Raw genomic sequence first — 19118 nt, forward strand, 5'->3', positions numbered from 1 at the left:
GAAACACAGAAATTGCATCGGAATCAAATACAAAAGGCACAATGCCGACATAAGTACAAGAAGACTGACTCTTCTTACTGTCTATGTTTTGAACCATTCCGGTGGCACTAGTTATAGTTTCAGATGCTTCACTTCAGGTTTACTGTATCACTTGGACCCTCTTATTGACGATGAAACACAGAAATTGCATCGGAATTAAGTACAAAAGGCACAATGCCGACTTAAGTACAAGAAGACTGACTCTTCCTACTAAATATGTTTTGAACCATTCCTGTAACACTAGTTATACATTCCGATGCTTCACTTCAGGTTTACTGTATCCCTATGACCTTCTTATTGACGATGAAACACTGAAATTGCATCGGAGTTAAATACAAAAGGCACAGTGCCGATTTAAGTATAAGATGACTGACTCTTTCTAATCTCTATGATATGAACCATTCCTGTGACACTAGTTATAGATTCCGATGCTTCACTTCAGGTTACTGTATCCCTCTGACCTTATTGACGATGAAACACAGAAATTGCATCGGAATTAAATACAAAAGGCACAATGCCGACTTACGTACAAGAAGACTGACTCATCTTACTGTCTATTTTTTGAACCATTCCTGTGACACTAGTTATAGATTCCGATGCTTCACTTCAGGTTTACTGCATCCGTTTGACCTTCTTATTGACAACGAAACACAGAAATTGCATCGGAATAAAATAGGAAAGGCACAATGCCGACTTAAGTACAAGAAGACTGACCCTTCCTATTGTCTATGTTTTGAACGATTCCTGTGACACTAGTTATAGATTCCGATGCTTCACTTCAGGTTTACTGTATCCGTCTGACCCTCTTATTGACGATGAAACACAGAAATTGCATCGAAATCAAATAGAAAAAGCACAATGCAGACTTAAGTACAAGACGACTGACTCTTCTTACTGTCTATGTTTTGAACCATTACTGTGACACTAGTTATAGATTCCGATGCTTCACTTCAAGTTTATTGTATCTCTTGGATCTTCTTATTGACGACGAAACACAGAATTTGCATCGGAATTAAATAGAAAAGGCACAACGCCGACTTAAGTACAAAAAGACTGACTCTTCCTACTGTCTCTGTTTTGAACCATTCCTGTGACACAAGTTTTAGATTCCGATGCTTCACTTCTGGTTTACTGTATCCCTCTGACCTTCTTATTGACGATGAAACACAGAAATTGCATCGGAATTAAATACAAAAGGCACAATGCCCACTTAAGTACAAGAAGACTGCTTCTTCTTTCTGACTATGTTGTGAACATTTCCTGTGAGAGCAGTTTTACATTTCGATGCTTCACTATATGTTTATTGTATCCCTTGGACCTTCTTATTGACGATGAAACACAGAAATTGCATCGGAATTAAATACAAAGGGCTCAATGCCGACTTTAGTAGAAGTAGACTGACTCTTCTTACTGTCTATGATTAAAACCAGTCCTGTGACACTAGTTATAGATTCCGATGCTTCACTTCAGGTTTACTGTATCCCTCTGACATTCTTATTCACGATGAAACACAGAAATTGCATCGGAATTAAATAGAAAAGGCACAATGCCGACTAAAGTTCAAGAAGACTGACTCTTCTTACTGTCTATGTTTTGAACCATTCCGGTGACACTAGTTATAGTTTCCGATGCTTCACTTCAGGTTTACTGTATCACTTGGACCTTCTTATTGACGATGAAAAACAGAATTTGCATCGGAATTAAATACAAAATGCACATTGCCGACTCAAGTACAAGAAGACTGACTCTTCCTACTGTCTATGTTTTGAACCATCCTGTGACACTAGTTATACATTCCGATGCTTGACTTCAGGTTTACTGTATCCCTCTGACCTTCTTATTGACGATGATACACGGAAATTGCATCTGAATTAAATACAAAAGGCACAATGCCGACTTAAGTACAAGAAGACTGTCTCTTCTTTCTGACTATGTTGTGAACATTTCCTGTGAGACCAGTTTTACATTCCGATGCTTCACTTCAGGTTTACTGTATCACTTGGACCTTCTTATTGACGATAAAACACAGAAATTGCATCGGAATCAAATACAAAAGGCACAATGCCGACTTAAGTACAAGAATACTGACTCTCCCCACTGTCTGTGTTTTGAACCATTCCTGTGACACTAGTTATAGATTCCGATGCTTCACTTTAGGTTTACTGCATCCCTCTGACCTTCTTATTGACGATGAAACTCAGAAATTGCATCGGAATTGAATACAAATGGCACAATGCCGACACATGTACAAGAAGACTGACTCTTCCTACTGTCTATGTTTGAAACATTTCTGTGACACTAGTTATACATTCTGATGCTTCACTTCAGGTTTTCAGTATCGCTCTGACCTTCTTCTTGATGATGAAACACAGAAATTGCATCGGAATTAAATAGAAAAGGCACTATTCCGACTTAAGTACAAGAAGAATGACTCTTCCTACTGTCTATGTTTTGAACCATTCCTGTTACACTAGTTATAGATTCCGATGCTTCACTTCAGGTTTACTGTATCCCTCTGACCTTCTTACTGACGATGAAACACAGAAATGGCATCGGAAATAAATACAAAATACATAATGCCGACTCAAGCACAAGAAGACTGACTCTTCCTACTATCTATGTTTTGAAACATTCCTGTGACACTAGTTATACAATCCGATGCTTCACTTAAGGTTTTCTGTATCCCTATGACCTTTTTATTGACGATGAAACACAGAAATTGCATCGGAATTAAATACAAAAGGCACAGGGCCGATTTAAGTATAAGAAGACTGACTCTTTCTAATCTCTATGATTTGAACCATTCCTGTGACACTAGTTATAGATTCCGATGCTTCACTTCAGGTTTACTGTATCCCTCTGACCTTATTGACGATGAAACACAGAAAATGCATCGGAATTAAATACAAAAGGCACAATGCCGACTTCAGTACAAGAAGACTGACCCTTCCTATTGTCTATGTTTTGAACGATTCCTGTGACACTAGTTATAGATTCCGATGCTTCACTTCAGGTTCACTGTGTCCCTCTGACCCTCTTGTTGACGATGAAACACAGAAATTGCATCGGAATTAAATACAAAAGGCACAACGCCGACATAAGTACAAGAAGACTGACACTTCTTACTGTCTATGTTTTGAACCATTCCGGTGACACTAGTTACAGTTTACGATGCTTCACTTCAGGTTTACTGTATCACTTGGGCCTTCTTATTGACGATGAAACACAGAAATTGCATCGGAATCAAATACAAAAGGCACAATGCCGACTTAAGTACAAGAAGACTGACTCTTCTTACTGTCTATGTTTTGAACCATTCCGGTGACACAAGTTATAGTTTCAGATGCTTCACTTCAGGTTTCCTGTATCACTTGGACCTTCTTATTGACGATGAAACACAGAAATAGCATCGGAATTAAATACAAAAAACTCAATGCCGACTTAAGTACAGGAAGACTGACTCTTCTTACTGTCTATGTTTTGAACCATTCCTGTGACACTTGTTATAGATTCCGATGCTTCATTTTAGGTTTACTGTATCCTTTTGACCGTCTTATTGACGACGAAACACAGAAATTGCATCGGAATTAAATAGAAAAGGCACAATGCCGACTTAAGTACAAGAAGACTGACTCCTCCTACTGAATATGTTTTGAACCATTCCTGTGACACTAGTTATACATCCCGATGCTTCACTTAAGGTTTACTGTATCCCTATGACCATCGTATTGACGATGAAACACAGAAATTGCATCGGAATTAAATACAAAAGGCACAGTGCCGATTTAAGTATAAGAAGACTGACTCTTTCTAATCTCTATGATTTGAACCATTCCTGTGAAACTAGTTATAGATTCCGATGCTTCACTTCAGGTTTACTGTATCCCTCTGACCTTATTGACGATGAAACACAGAAATTGCATCGGAATTAAATACAAAAGGCACAATGCCGACTTACGTACAAGAAGACTGACAAATCTTACTGTCTATTTTTTGAACCATTCCTGTGACACTAGTTATAGATTCCGATGCTTCACTTCAGGTTTACTGCATCCCTTTGACCTTCTTATTGACGACGAAACACAGAAATTGCATCGGAATAAAATAAGAAAGGCACAATGCCGACTTAAGTACAAGAAGACTGACCCTTCCTATTGTCTATGTTTTGAACGATTCCTGTGACACTAGTTATAGATTCCGATGCTTCACTTCAGGTTTACTGTATCCCTCGGACACTCTTGTTGACGATGAAACACAGAAATTGCATCGAAATCAAATAGAAAAAGCACAATGCCGACTTAAGTACAATAAGACTGTCTCTTCTTTCTGACTATGTTGTGAACATTTCCTGTGAGACCAGTTTTAGATTCCGATGCTGCACTATAGCTTTATTGTATCCCTTCGACCTTCTTATTGACGATGAAACACAGAAATTGCATCGCAATTAAATACAAAAGCACAATGCCGACTTAAGTACAAGAAGACTGACTCTACTTACTGTCTATGTTTAGAACCGTTCCTGTGACACTAGTTATAGGTTCCGGTGCTTCACTTTAGGTTTACTGTATCCTTCTGACTTTCTTATTTACGATGAAACACAGAAATTGCATCGGAATTAAATACAAAGGGCACAATGCCGACTTAAGTACAAGAAGACTGACACTTCTTACTGTCTATGATTTGAACCATTCCGGTGACACTAGTTATAGTTTCCGATGCTTCACTTCAGGTTTACTGTATCACTTGGACCTTCTTATTGACGATGAAACACAGAAATTGCATCGGAATCAAATACAAAAGGCACAATGCCGACATAAGTACAAGAAGACTGACTCTTCTTACTGTTTATGTTTTGAACCATTCCGGTGGCACTAGTTATAGTTTCAGATGCTTCACTTCAGGTTTACTGTATCACTTGGACCCTCTTATTGACGATGAAACACAGAAATTGCATCGGAATTAAATACAAAAGGCACAATGCCGACTTAAGTACAAGAAGACTGACTCTTCCTACTGAATATGTTTTGAACCATTCCTGTAACACTAGTTATACATTCCGATGCTTCACTTAAGGTTTACTGTATCCCTATGACCTTCTTATTGACGATGAAACACTGAAATTGCATCGGAGTTAAATACAAAAGGCACAGTGCCGATTTAAGTATAAGAAGACTGACTCTTTCTAATCTCTATGATATGAACCATTCCTGTGACACTAGTTATAGATTCCGATGCTTCACTTCAGGTTTACTGTATCCCTCTGACCTTATTGACGATGAAACACAGAAATTGCATCGGCATTAAATACAAAAGGCACAATGCCGACTTACGTACAAGAAGACTGACTCACCTTACTGTCTATTTTTTGAACCATTCCTGTGACACTAGTTATAGATTCCGATGCTTCACTTCAGGTTTACTGCATCCCTTTGACCTTCTTATTGACAACGAAACACAGAAATTGCATTGGAATAAAATAGGAAAGGCACAATGCCGACTTAAGTACAAGAAGACTGACCCTTCCTATTGTCTATGTTTTGAACGATTCCTGTGACACTAGTTATAGATTCCGATGCTTCACTTCAGGTTTACTGTATCCGTCTGACCCTCTTATTGACGATGAAACACAGAAATTGCATCGAAATCAAATAGAAAAAGCACAATGCAGACTTAAGTACAAGACGACTGACTCTTCTTACTGTCTATGTTTTGAACCATTACTGTGACACTAGTTATAGATTCCGATGCTTCACTTCAGGTTTATTGTATCTCTTGGATCTTCTTATTGACGACGAAACACAGAATTTGCATCGGAATTAAATAGAAAAGGCACAACGCCGACTTAAGTACAAAAAGACTGACTCTTCCTACTGTCTCTGTTTTGAACCATTCCTGTGACACAAGTTTTAGATTCCGATGCTTCACTTCAGGTTTACTGTATCCCTCTGACCTTCTTATTGACGATGAAACACAGAAATTGCATCGGAATTAAATACAAAAGGCACAATGCCCACTTAAGTACAAGAAGACTGCTTCTTCTTTCAGACTATGTTGTGAACATTTCCTGTGAGAGCAGTTTTATATTCCGATGCTTCACTATATGTTTATTGTATCCCTTGGACCTTCTTATTGACGATGAAACACAGAAATTGCATCGGAATTAAATACAAAGGGCTCAATGCCGACTTTAGTAGAAGTAGACTGACTCTTCTTACTGTCTATGATTAAAACCAGTCCTGTGACACTAGTTATAGATTCCGATGCTTCACTTCAGGTTTACTGTATCCCTCTGACATTCTTATTCACGATGAAACTCAGAAATTGCATCGGAATTAAATAGCAAAGGCACAATGCCGACTAAAGTTCAAGAAGACTGACTCTTCTTACTGTCTATGTTTTGAACCATTCCGGTGACATTAGTTAGAGTTTCCGATGCTTCACTTCAGGTTTACTGTATCACTTGGACCTTCTTATTGACGATGAAAAACAGAAATTGCATCGGAATTAAATACAAAATGCACATTGCCGACTCAAGTACAAGAAGACTGACTCTTCCTACTGTCTATGTTTTGAACCATCTTGTGACACTAGTTATACATTCCGATGCTTGACTTCAGGTTTACTGTATCCCTCTGACCTTCTTATTGACGATGAAACACGGAAATTGCATCGGAATTAAATACAAAAGGCACAATGCCGACTTAAGTACAAGAAGACTGTCTCTTCTTTCTGACTATGTTGTGAACATTTCCTGTGAGACCAGTTTTAGATTCCGATGCTTCACTATATGTTTATTGTATCCCTTGGACCGTCTTATTGACGATGAATCACAGAAATTGCATCGCAATTAAATACAAAAGCACAATGCCGACTTAAGTACTAGAAGACTGACTCTACTTACTGTCTAAGTTTAGAACCATTCCTGTGACACTAGTTATAGATTCCGATGCTTCACTTCAGGTTTTCTGTATCCCTCTGACCTTCTTACTTACGATGAAACACAGAAATTGCATCGGAATTAAATAGAAAACGCACAATGCCGACTTAAGTACAAGAAGACTGACACTTCTTACTGTCTATGTTTTGAACCATTCCGGTGACACTAGTTATAGTTTCCGATGCTTCACTTCAGGTTTACTGTATCACTTGGACCTTCTTATTGACGATAAAACAAAGAAATTGCATCGGAATCAAATACAAAAGGCACAATGCCGACTTAAGTACAAGAATACTGACTCTCCCCACTGTCTGTGTTTTGAACCATTCCTGTGACACTAGTTATAGATTCCGATGCTTCACTTTAGGTTTACTGCATCCCTCTGACCTTCTTATTGACGATGAAACTCAGAAATTGCATCGGAATTGAATACAAATGGCACAATGCCGACACATGTACAAGAAGACTGACTCTTCCTACTGTCTATGTTTGAAACATTTCTGTGACACTAGTTATACATTCTGATGCTTCACTTCAGGTTTTCAGTATCGCTCTGACCTTCTTCTTGACGATGAAACACAGAAATTGCATCGGAATTAAATAGAAAAGGCACTATTCCGACTTAAGTACAAGAAGAATGACTCTTCCTACTGTCTATGTTTTGAACCATTCCTGTTACACTAGTTATAGATTCCGATGCTTCACTTCAGGTTTACTGTATCCCTCTGACCTTCTTACTGACGATGAAACACAGAAATGGCATCGGAAATAAATACAAAATACATAATGCCGACTCAAGCACAAGAAGACTGACTCTTCCTACTATCTATGTTTTGAAACATTCCTGTGACACTAGTTATACAATCCGATGCTTCACTTAAGGTTTTCTGTATCCCTATGACCTTTTTATTGACGATGAAACACAGAAATTGCATCGGAATTAAATACAAAAGGCACAGTGCCGATTTAAGTATAAGAAGACTGACTCTTTCTAATCTCTATGATTTGAACCATTCCTGTGACACTAGTTATAGATTCCGATGCTTCACTTCAGGTTTACTGTATCCCTCTGACCTTATTGACGATGAAACACAGAAAATGCATCGGAATTAAATACAAAAGGCACAATGCCGACTTAAGTACAAGGAGACTGACCCTTCCTATTGTCTATGTTTTGAACGATTCCTGTGACACTAGTTATAGATTCCGATGCTTCACTTCAGGTTCACTGTGTCCCTCTGACCCTCTTGTTGACGATGAAACACAGAAATTGCATCGGAATTAAATACAAAAGGCACAACGCCGACATAAGTACAAGAAGACTGACACTTCTTACTGTCTATGTTTTGAACCATTCCGGTGACACTAGTTACAGTTTACGATGCTTCACTTCAGGTTTACTGTATCACTTGGACCTTCTTATTGACGATGAAACACAGAAATAGCATCGGAATTAAATACAAAAAACTCAATGCCGACTTAAGTACAGGAAGACTGACTCTTCTTACTGTCTATGTTTTGAACCATTCCTGTGACACTAGTTATTGATTCCGATGCTTCATTTTAGGTTTACTGTATCCTTTTGACCGTCTTATTGACGACGAAACACAGAAATTGCATCGGAATTAAATAGAAAAGGCACAATGCCGACTTAAGTACAAGAAGACTGACTCTTCCTACTGAATATGTTTTGAACCATTCCTGTGACACTAGTTATACATCCCGATGCTTCACTTAAGGTTTACTGTATCCCTATGACCATCGTATTGACGATGAAACACAGAAATTGCATCGGAATTAAATACAAAAGGCACAGTGCCGATTTAAGTATAAGAAGACTGACTCTTTCTAATCTCTATGATTTGAACCATTCCTGTGAAACTAGTTATAGATTCCGATGCTTCACTTCAGGTTTACTGTATCCCTCTGACCTTATTGACGATGAAACACAGAAATTGCATCGGAATTAAATACAAAAGGCACAATGCCGACTTACGTACAAGAAGACTGACAAATCTTACTGTCTATTTTTTGAACCATTCCTGTGACACTAGTTACAGATTCCGATGCTTCACTTCAGGTTTACTGCATCCCTTTGACCTTCTTATTGACGACGAAACACAGAAATTGCATCGGAATAAAATAGGAAAGGCACAATGCCGACTTAAGTACAAGAAGACTGACCCTTCCTATTGTCTATGTTTTGAACGATTCCTGTGACACTAGTTATAGATTCCGATGCTTCACTTCAGGTTTACTGTATCACTTGGACCCTCTTATTGACGATGAAACACAGAAATTGCATCGGAATTAAATACAAAAGGCACAATGCCGACTTAAGTACAAGAAGACTGACTCTTCCTACTGAATATGTTTTGAACCTTTCCTGTAACACTAGTTATACATTCCGATGCTTCACTTAAGGTTTACTGTATCCCTATGACCTTCTTATTGACGATGAAACACTGAAATTGCATCGGAGTTAAATACAAAAGGCACAGTGCCGATTTAAGTATAAGAAGACTGACTCTTTCTAATCTCTATGATATGAACCATTCCTGTGACACTAGTTATAGATTCCGATGCTTCACTTCAGGTTTACTGTATCCCTCTGACCTTATTGACGATGAAACACAGAAATTGCATCGGAATTAAATACAAAAGGCACAATGCCGACTTACGTACAAGAAGACTGACTCACCTTACTGTCTATTTTTTGAACCATTCCTGTGACACTAGTTATAGATTCCGATGCTTCACTTCAGGTTTACTGCATCCCTTTGACCTTCTTATTGACAACGAAACACAGAAATTGCATTGGAATAAAATAGGAAAGGCACAATGCCGACTTAAGTACAAGAAGACTGACGCTTCCAATTGTCTATGTTTTGAACGAATCCTGTGACACTAGTTATAGATTCCGATGCTTCACTTCAGGTTTACTGTATCCGTCTGACCCTCTTATTGACGATGAAACACAGAAATTGCATCGAAATCAAATAGAAAAAGCACAATGCAGACATAAGTACAAGACGACTGACTCTTCTTACTGTCTATGTTTTGAACCATTACTGTGACACTAGTTATAGATTCCGATGCTTCACTTCAGGTTTATTGTATCTCTTGGATCTTCTTATTGACGACGAAACACAGAATTTGCATCGGAATTAAATAGAAAAGGCACAACGCCGACTTAAGTACAAAAAGACTGACTCTTCCTACTGTCTCTGTTTTGAACCATTCCTGTGACACAAGTTTTAGATTCCGATGCTTCACTTCAGGTTTACTGTATCCCTCTGACCTTCTTATTCACGATGAAACACAGAAATTGCATCGGAATTAAATAGAAAAGGCACAATGCCGACTAAAGTTCAAGAAGACTGACTCTTCTTACTGTCTATGTTTTGAACCATTCCGGTGACATTAGTTATAGTTTCCGATGCTTCACTTCAGGTTTACTGTATCACTTGGACCTTCTTATTGACGATGAAAAACAGAAATTGCATCGGAATTAAATACAAAATGCACATTGCCGACTCAAGTACAAGAAGACTGACTCTTCCTACTGTCTATGTTTTGAACCATCTTGTGACACTAGTTATACATTCCGATGCTTGACTTCAGGTTTACTGTATCCCTCTGACCTTCTTATTGACGATGAAACACGGAAATTGCATCGGAATTAAATACAAAAGGCACAATGCCGACTTAAGTACAAGAAGACTGTCTCTTCTTTCTGACTATGTTGTGAACATTTCCTGTGAGACCAGTTTTAGATTCCGATGCTTCACTATATGTTTATTGTATCCCTTGGACCGTCTTATTGACGATGAATCACAGAAATTGCATCGCAATTAAATACAAAAGCACAATGCCGACACATGTACAAGAAGACTGACTCTTCCTACTGTCTATGTTTGAAACATTTCTGTGACACTAGTTATACATTTTGATGCTTCACTTCAGGTTTTCAGTATCGCTCTGACCTTCTTCTTGATGATGAAACACAGAAATTGCATCGGAATTAAATAGAAAAGGCACTATTCCGACTTAAGTATAAGAAGAATGACTCTTCCTACTGTCTATGTTTTGAACCATTCCTGTTACACTAGTTATAGATTCCGATGCTTCACTTCAGGTTTACTGTATCCCTCTGACCTTCTTACTGACGATGAAACACAGAAATGGCATCGGAAATAAATACAAAATACATAATGCCGACTCAAGCACAAGAAGACTGACTCTTCCTACTATCTATGTTTTGAAACATTCCTGTGACACTAGTTATACAATCCGATGCTTCACTTAAGGTTTTCTGTATCCCTATGACCTTTTTATTGACGATGAAACACAGAAATTGCATCGGAATTAAATACAAAAGGCACAGTGCCGAATTAAGTATAAGAATACTGACTCTTTCTAATCTCTATGATTTGAACCATTCCTGTGACACTAGTTATAGATTCCGATGCTTCACTTCAGGTTTACTGTATCCCTCTGACCTTATTGACGATGAAACACAGAAAATGCATCGGAATTAAATACAAAAGGCACAATGCCGACTTACGTACAAGAAGACTGACTCATCTTACTGTCTATTTTTTGAACCATTCCTGTGACACTAGTTATAGATTCCGATGCTTCACTTCAGGTTTACTGCATCCCTTTGACCTTCTTATTGACGACGAAACACAGTAATTGCATCGGAATAAAATAGGAAAGGCACAATGCCGACTTAAGTACAAGAAGACTGACCCTTCCTATTGTCTATGTTTTGAACGATTTCTGTGACACTAGTTATAGATTCCGATGCTTCACTTCAGGTTCACTGTGTCCCTCTGACCCTCTTGTTGACGATGAAACACAGAAATTGCATCGGAATTAAATACAAAAGGCACAACGCCGACATAAGTACAAGAAGACTGACACTTCTTACTGTCTATGTTTTGAACCATTCCGGTGACACTAGTTACAGTTTACGATGCTTCACTTCAGGTTTACTGTATCACTTGGACCTTCTTATTGACGATGAAACACAGAAATTGCATCGGAATCAAATACAAAAGGCACAATGCCGACTTAAGTACAAGAAGACTGACTCTTCTTACTGTCTATGTTTTGAACCATTCCGGTGACACTAGTTATAGTTTCAGATGCTTCACTTCAGGTTTCCTGTATCACTTGGACCTTCTTATTGACGATGAAACACAGAAATAGCATCGGATTTAATACAAAAAACTCAATGCCGACTTAAGTACAGGAAGACTGACTCTTCTTACTGTCTATGTTTTGAACCATTCCTGTGACACTAGTTATAGATTCCGATGCTTCATTTTAGGTTTACTGTATCCTTTTGACCGTCTTATTGACGACGAAACACAGAAATTGCATCGGAATTAAATAGAAAAGGCACAATGCCGACTTAAGTACAAGAAGACTGACTCTTCCTACTGAATATGTTTTGAACCATTCCTGTGACACTAGTTATACATCCCGATGCTTCACTTAAGGTTTACTGTATCCCTATGACCATCGTATTGACGATGAAACACAGAAATTGCATCGGAATTAAATACAAAAGGCACAGTGCCGATTTAAGTATAAGAAGACTGACTCTTTCTAATCTCTATGATTTGAACCATTCCTGTGACACTAGTTATAGATTATGATGCTTCACTTCAGGTTTACTGTATCCCTCTGACCTTATTGACGATGAAACACAGAAATTGCATCGGAATTAAATACAAAAGGCACAATGCCGACTTACGTACAAGAAGACTGACAAATCTTACTGTCTATTTTTTGAACCATTCCTGTGACACTAGTTATAGATTCCGATGCTTCACTTCAGGTTTACTGCATCCCTTTGACCTTCTTATTGACGACGAAACACAGAAATTGCATCGGAATAAAATAGGAAAGGCACAATGCCGACTTAAGTACAAGAAGACTGACCCTTCCTATTGTCTATGTTTTGAACGATTCCTGTGACACTAGTTATAGATTCCGATGCTTCACTTCAGGTTTACTGTATCCCTCTGACCCTCTTATTGACGATGAAACACAGAAATTGCATCGAAATCAAATTAAAAAAGCACAATGCCGACTTAAGTACAAGAAGACTGACTCTTCTTACTGTCTATGTTTTGAACCATTACTGTGACACTAGTTATAGATTCCGATGCTTCACTTCAGGTTTATTGTATCCCTTGGATCTTCTTATTGACGACGAAACACAGAATTTGCATCGGAATTAAATAGAAAAGGCACAATGCCGACTTAAGTACAAAAAGACTGACTCTTCCAACTGTCTCTGTTTTGAACCATTCCTGTGACACTAGTTATAGATTCCGATGCTTCACTTCAGGTTTCCTGTATCCCTCTGACCTTCTTATTGACGATGAAACACAGAAATTGCATCGGAATTAAATACAAAAGGCGCAATGCCCACTTAAGTACAATAAGACTGTCTCTTCTTTCTGAGTATGTTGTGAACATTTCCGGTGAGACCAGTTTTAGATTCAGATGCTTCTCTATATGTTTATTGTATCCCTTGGACTTTCTTATTGACGATGAAACACAGAAATTGCATCGCAATTAAGTACAAAAGCACAATGCCGACTTAAGTACAAGAAGACTGACTCTACCTACTGTCTATGTTTAGAACCGTTCCTGTGACACTAGTTATAGATTCCGATGCTTCACTTCAGGTTTACTGTATCCCTCTGACCTTCTTATTTACGATGAAACACAGAAATTGCGTCATAATTAAATACAAAAGGCACAATGCCGACTTAAGTACAAGAAGACTGACACTTCTTACTGTCTACGTTTGAACCATTCCGGTGACACTAGTTATAGTTTCCGATGCTTCACTTCAGGTTTACTGTATCACTTGGACCTTCTTATTGACGATAAAACACAGAAATTGCATCGGAATCAAATACAAAAGGCACAATGCCGACTTAAGTGCAAGAAGACTGACTCTTCTTACTGTCTATGTTTTGAACCATTCCGGTGACACTAGTTATAGTTTCAGATGCTTCACTTCAGGTTTACTGTATCACTTGGACCTTCTTATTGACGATGAAACACAGAAATTGCATCGGAATTAAATAAAAAAGGCACAATGCCGACTTAAGTACAAGAAGACTGACTCTTCTTACTGTCTATGTTCTGAACAATTCCTGTGATACTAGTTATGGATTCCGATGCTTCACTTCAGGTTTACTGTATCCCTTGGACCTTCTTATCGACGATGAAACACAGAAATTGCATCGGAATAAAATACAAGAGGCACAATGATGACATAAGTACAAGAAGATTGACTCTTCTTACTGTCTATGTTTTGAACCATTCCTGTGACACTAGTTATAGATTCCGATGCTTCATTTTAGGTTTACTATATCCTTTTGACCTTCTTATTGACGACGAAACACAGAAATTGCATCGGAATTAAATAGAAAAGGCACAATGCCGACTTAAGTACAAGAAGACTGACTCTTCCTACTGTCTATGTTTTGAACCATTCCTGTGACACTAGTTATAGATTCCGTTGCTTCACTTCAGGTTTACTGTATCCCTCTGACCTTCTTATTGATGATGAAACACAGAAATTGCATCGGAATTAAATACAAAATGCACAATGCCGACTTAAGTACAAGAAGACTGACTCTTCTTACTGACTATGTTGTGAACATTTCCTGTGAGACCAGTTTTAGATTCCGATGCTTCACTATATGTTCACTGTATCCCTCGGACCTTCTTATTGACGATGAAACACATACATTGCATCGGAATTAAATAGAAAAGGAACAATGCCGGCTTAAGTACAAGAACACAGACTCTTCCTACTGTCTATGTTTTACGCATTCCTGTGACACTAGTTATAGATTCCGATGCTTCACTTCAGGTTTACAGATCCCCTCTGACCTTCTTATTGACGATGAAACACAGAAACTGCATCGGAATTAAATACAAAAGGCACAATGCCGACTCAAATACAAGATGACTGGCTCTTCTTACTCTTTATGTTTTGCCCTTTCCTGAGAGACCGGTTTTAGATTCCGGTGCTTCACTTCTGGTTCACTGTATCCCTTGGACCTTCTTATTGACGACGAAACACAGAAATTGCATCAAAATAACATAGAAAAGGCACAATGCCGACTTAAGTAAAAGAAGACTGACTCCTCTTACTTACTATGATTTGATCATTTCCTGTGAGACCAGTCTTAGATTCCGATGCTTCACTATGTGTTTACTGTATCCCTTGGACCTTCGTATTGACGATGAAACACAGAAATTGCATCGAAATCAAATAGAAAAGGCACAATGCCGACTTAAGTACAAGAAGACTGACACTTCTTACTGTCTATGTTTTGAACCATTCCGGTGACACTAGATATAGTTTCCGATGCTTCACCTCAGGTTAACTGTATCACTTGGACCTTCTTATTGACGATGAAACACAGAAATTGCATCGGAATCAAATACAAAAGGCACAATGCCGAATTAAGTACAAGAAGACTGACTCTTCTTACTGTCTATGTTTTGAACAATTCCTGTGATACTAGTTATAGATTCCGATGCCTCACTTGAGGTTTACTGTATCCCTTTGACCTTCTTATCGACGATGAAACACAGAAATTGCTTCAAAATTACATAGAAAAGGCACAATGCCGACTTAAGTAAAAGAAGACTGACTCCTCTTACTTACTATGATTTCATCATTTCCTGTGAGACCAGTCTTAGATTCCGATGCTTCACTATGTGTTTACTGTATCCCTCTGACCTTCTTATTGACGATGAAACACAGAAATTGCATCGGAATTAAATACAAAAGGCACAATGCCCACTTAAGTACAATAAGACTGCCTCTTCTTTCTGACTATGTTGTGAACATTTCCTGTGAGACCAGTTTTAGATTACGATGCTTCACTATAAGTTTATTGTATCCCTTGGACCTTCTTTTTGACGATGAAACACAGAAATTGCATCGCAATTAAATACAAAAGCACAATGCCGACTTAAGTACAAGAAGACTGACTCTACCTACTGTCTATATTTAGCTCCGCTCCTGTGACACTAGTTATAGATTCCGATGCTTCACTTCAGGTTTACTGTATCCCTCTGACCTTCATATTTACGATGAAACACAGAAATTGCATCGGAATTAAATACATAAGGCACAATGCCGACTTAAGTACAAGAAGACTGACTCTTCCTACGGTCTACGTTTTGAACCATTCCTGTGACCCTAGTTATAGATTCCGATGCATCACTTCAGGTTTACTGTATCCCTTGGACCTTCTTATTGATGATGAAACCCACAAATTGCATTGGAAATAAATACAAAAGGCACAATGCCGACATAAGTACAAGAAGACTGACTCTTCTTACTGTCTATGTTTTGAACCATTCCTGTGACACTAGTTATAGATTCCGATACTTCACTTCAGGTTTACTATATCCCTTGGCCCTTCTTATAGACGATGAAACACAGAAATTGCATCGGAATTAAATAGAATAGGCACAATGCCGACTTAAGTACAAGAAGACTGACTCTTCTTACTAACTATGATTTGAACCATTCCTGTGACACTAGTGATACATTCCGATGCTTTACTTCAGGTTTACTGTTTCCCTTGGACCTTCTTATTGACGATGAAACACAGAAATCGCTTTGGAATTAAATACATAAGGCACAATGCCGACTTAAGTACAAGAAGACTGACTCTTCCTACTGTCTATGTTTTGAACCATTCCTGTGACACTAGTTATACATTCTGATGCTTCACTTCAGGTTTACAGTATCCCTTGGACCTTCTTATTGACGATTAAACACAGAAATTGCATCGGGATTAAACAGAATAGGCACAATGCCGACTTAAGTACAAGAAGACTGACTCTTCTTACTAACTATGTTTTAAACCGCTCCTGTGACACTAGTTATAGATTCCGATGCTTCACTTCAGGTTTACTGTATCCCTCTGACATTCTTATTGATGATGAAACACAGAAATTGCATCTGAATTAAATACAAAATGCACAATGCCGACTTAAGTACAAGAAGACTGACTCATCTTACTGACTATGTTGTGAACATTTCCTGTGAGACCAGTTTTAGATTCCGATGCTTCACTATATGATTACTGTATCCCTTGGACCTTCTTATTGACGATGATACACTGATACTGCATCAGAATTAAATAGAAAAGTCACAATGGCGACTTAAGTAGAAGAAGACTGGCTCTTCTTACTGACAATGATTTGAACACTTCCTGTGACACCAGTTTAAGATTGCGATGCTTCACTATGAGTTTACTGTATCTCTTGGACCTTCTTATTGACGATGAAACACTGAAATTGCATCGGAATTAAATACAAAAGGCACAATGCCGACTTAAGTACAAGAAGACTGACTTTTCCTACTGTCTATGCTTTGATCTATTCCTGTGACCCTAGTTATAGATTCCGATGCATCACTTATGGTTTACTGTATCCCTTAGACCTTCTTATTGACGATGAAACACAGAAATTGAATCGGAATTAAATACAAAAGGCACAATGCCGACTTAAGTACAAGAAGACTGACTCTTCTTGCTGTGTATGTTTTGATCCATTCCTGTGACACTAGTTATGGATTCCGATGCTTCACTTCAGGTTTACTGTATCCCTCTGACCTTCTTATTGATGACGAAACACAGAAATTGCATCGGAACTAAATATAAAAGGCACATTGCCGACTTAAGTACAAGAAGACTGACACTTCTTACTGTCTATGATTTGAACCATTCCTGTGACACTAGTTATAGATTCCGATGCTTCACTTCAGGTGTACTGTATTCCTTGGACCTTCTTATTGACGATGAAACACAGAAATTGCATCGTGATTACATACAAAAGGCACAATGACGACTTAAGTACAAGAAGACTGACTCTTCCTACTGTCTATATATTGAACCATCCCTGTGATACTAATTAGAGATTCCGATGCTTCACTTCAGGTTTACTGTATCCCTCTGACCTTCTTATTGACGATGAAACACAGTATTTGCATCGGAATTAAATAGAATAGGCACAATGCCGACTTAAGTACAAAAGGACTGACTCTTCTTACTAACTATGTTTTGAACCATTCCTGTGACACTAGTTATAGATTCCGATGCTTTACTTCAGGTTTACTGTTTCCCTTGGACCTTTTTATTGACGATGAAACACAGAAATTGCTTTGGAATTAAATACATAAGGCACAATGACGACTTGAGTACAAGAAGACTGACTCTTCCTACTGTCTATGTTTTGAACCATTCTTGTGACTCTAGTTATACATTCTGATGCTTCACTTCAGGTTTACGGTATCCCTTGGACCTTCTTATTGACGACGAAACGCAGAAATTGCATCGGAATTAAATAGAATAGGGACAATGCCGACTTAAGTACAAGAAGACTGACTCTTCTTACTAACTATGTTTTAAACAGCTCCTGTGACACTAGTTATAGATTCCGATGCTTCACTTCAGGTTTACTGTATCCCTCTGACATTCTTATTGATGATGAAACACAGAAATTGCATCTGAATTAAATACAAAATGCACAATGCCGACTTAAGTACAAGAAGACTGACTCTTCCTACTGTCTATGTTTTGAACCATCCCTGTGATACTAGTTACAGATTCCGATGCTTCACTTCAGGTTTACTGTATCCCTCTTACCTTCTTATTGACGATGAAACACAGAAATTGCATCGGAACTAAATAGAAAAGGCACATTGCCGACTTAAGTACAAGAAGACTGACACTTCTTACTGTCTATGATTTGAACCATTCCTGTGACACTAGTTACAGATTCCGATGCTTCACTTCAGGTGTACTGTATTCCTTGGACCTTCTTATTGACGAAGAAACACAGAAATTGCATCGGGATTAAATACAAAAGGCACAATGACGACTTAAGTACAAGAAGACTGACTCTTCCTACTGTCTATGTTTTGAACCACTCCTGTGACACTAGTTAGAGATTCCGATGCTTCACCTCAAGTTTACTGTATCTTTCTGACCTTCATATTGACGATGAAACACAGAAATTGCATCGGAATTAAATAGAATAGGCACACTGCCGACTTAAGTACAAGAAGACTGAC

Source organism: Schistocerca americana, chromosome 3 (genome assembly GCF_021461395.2).
Source record: "Schistocerca americana isolate TAMUIC-IGC-003095 chromosome 3, iqSchAmer2.1, whole genome shotgun sequence".
Taxonomy (NCBI): Eukaryota; Metazoa; Arthropoda; class Insecta; order Orthoptera; family Acrididae; genus Schistocerca; species Schistocerca americana.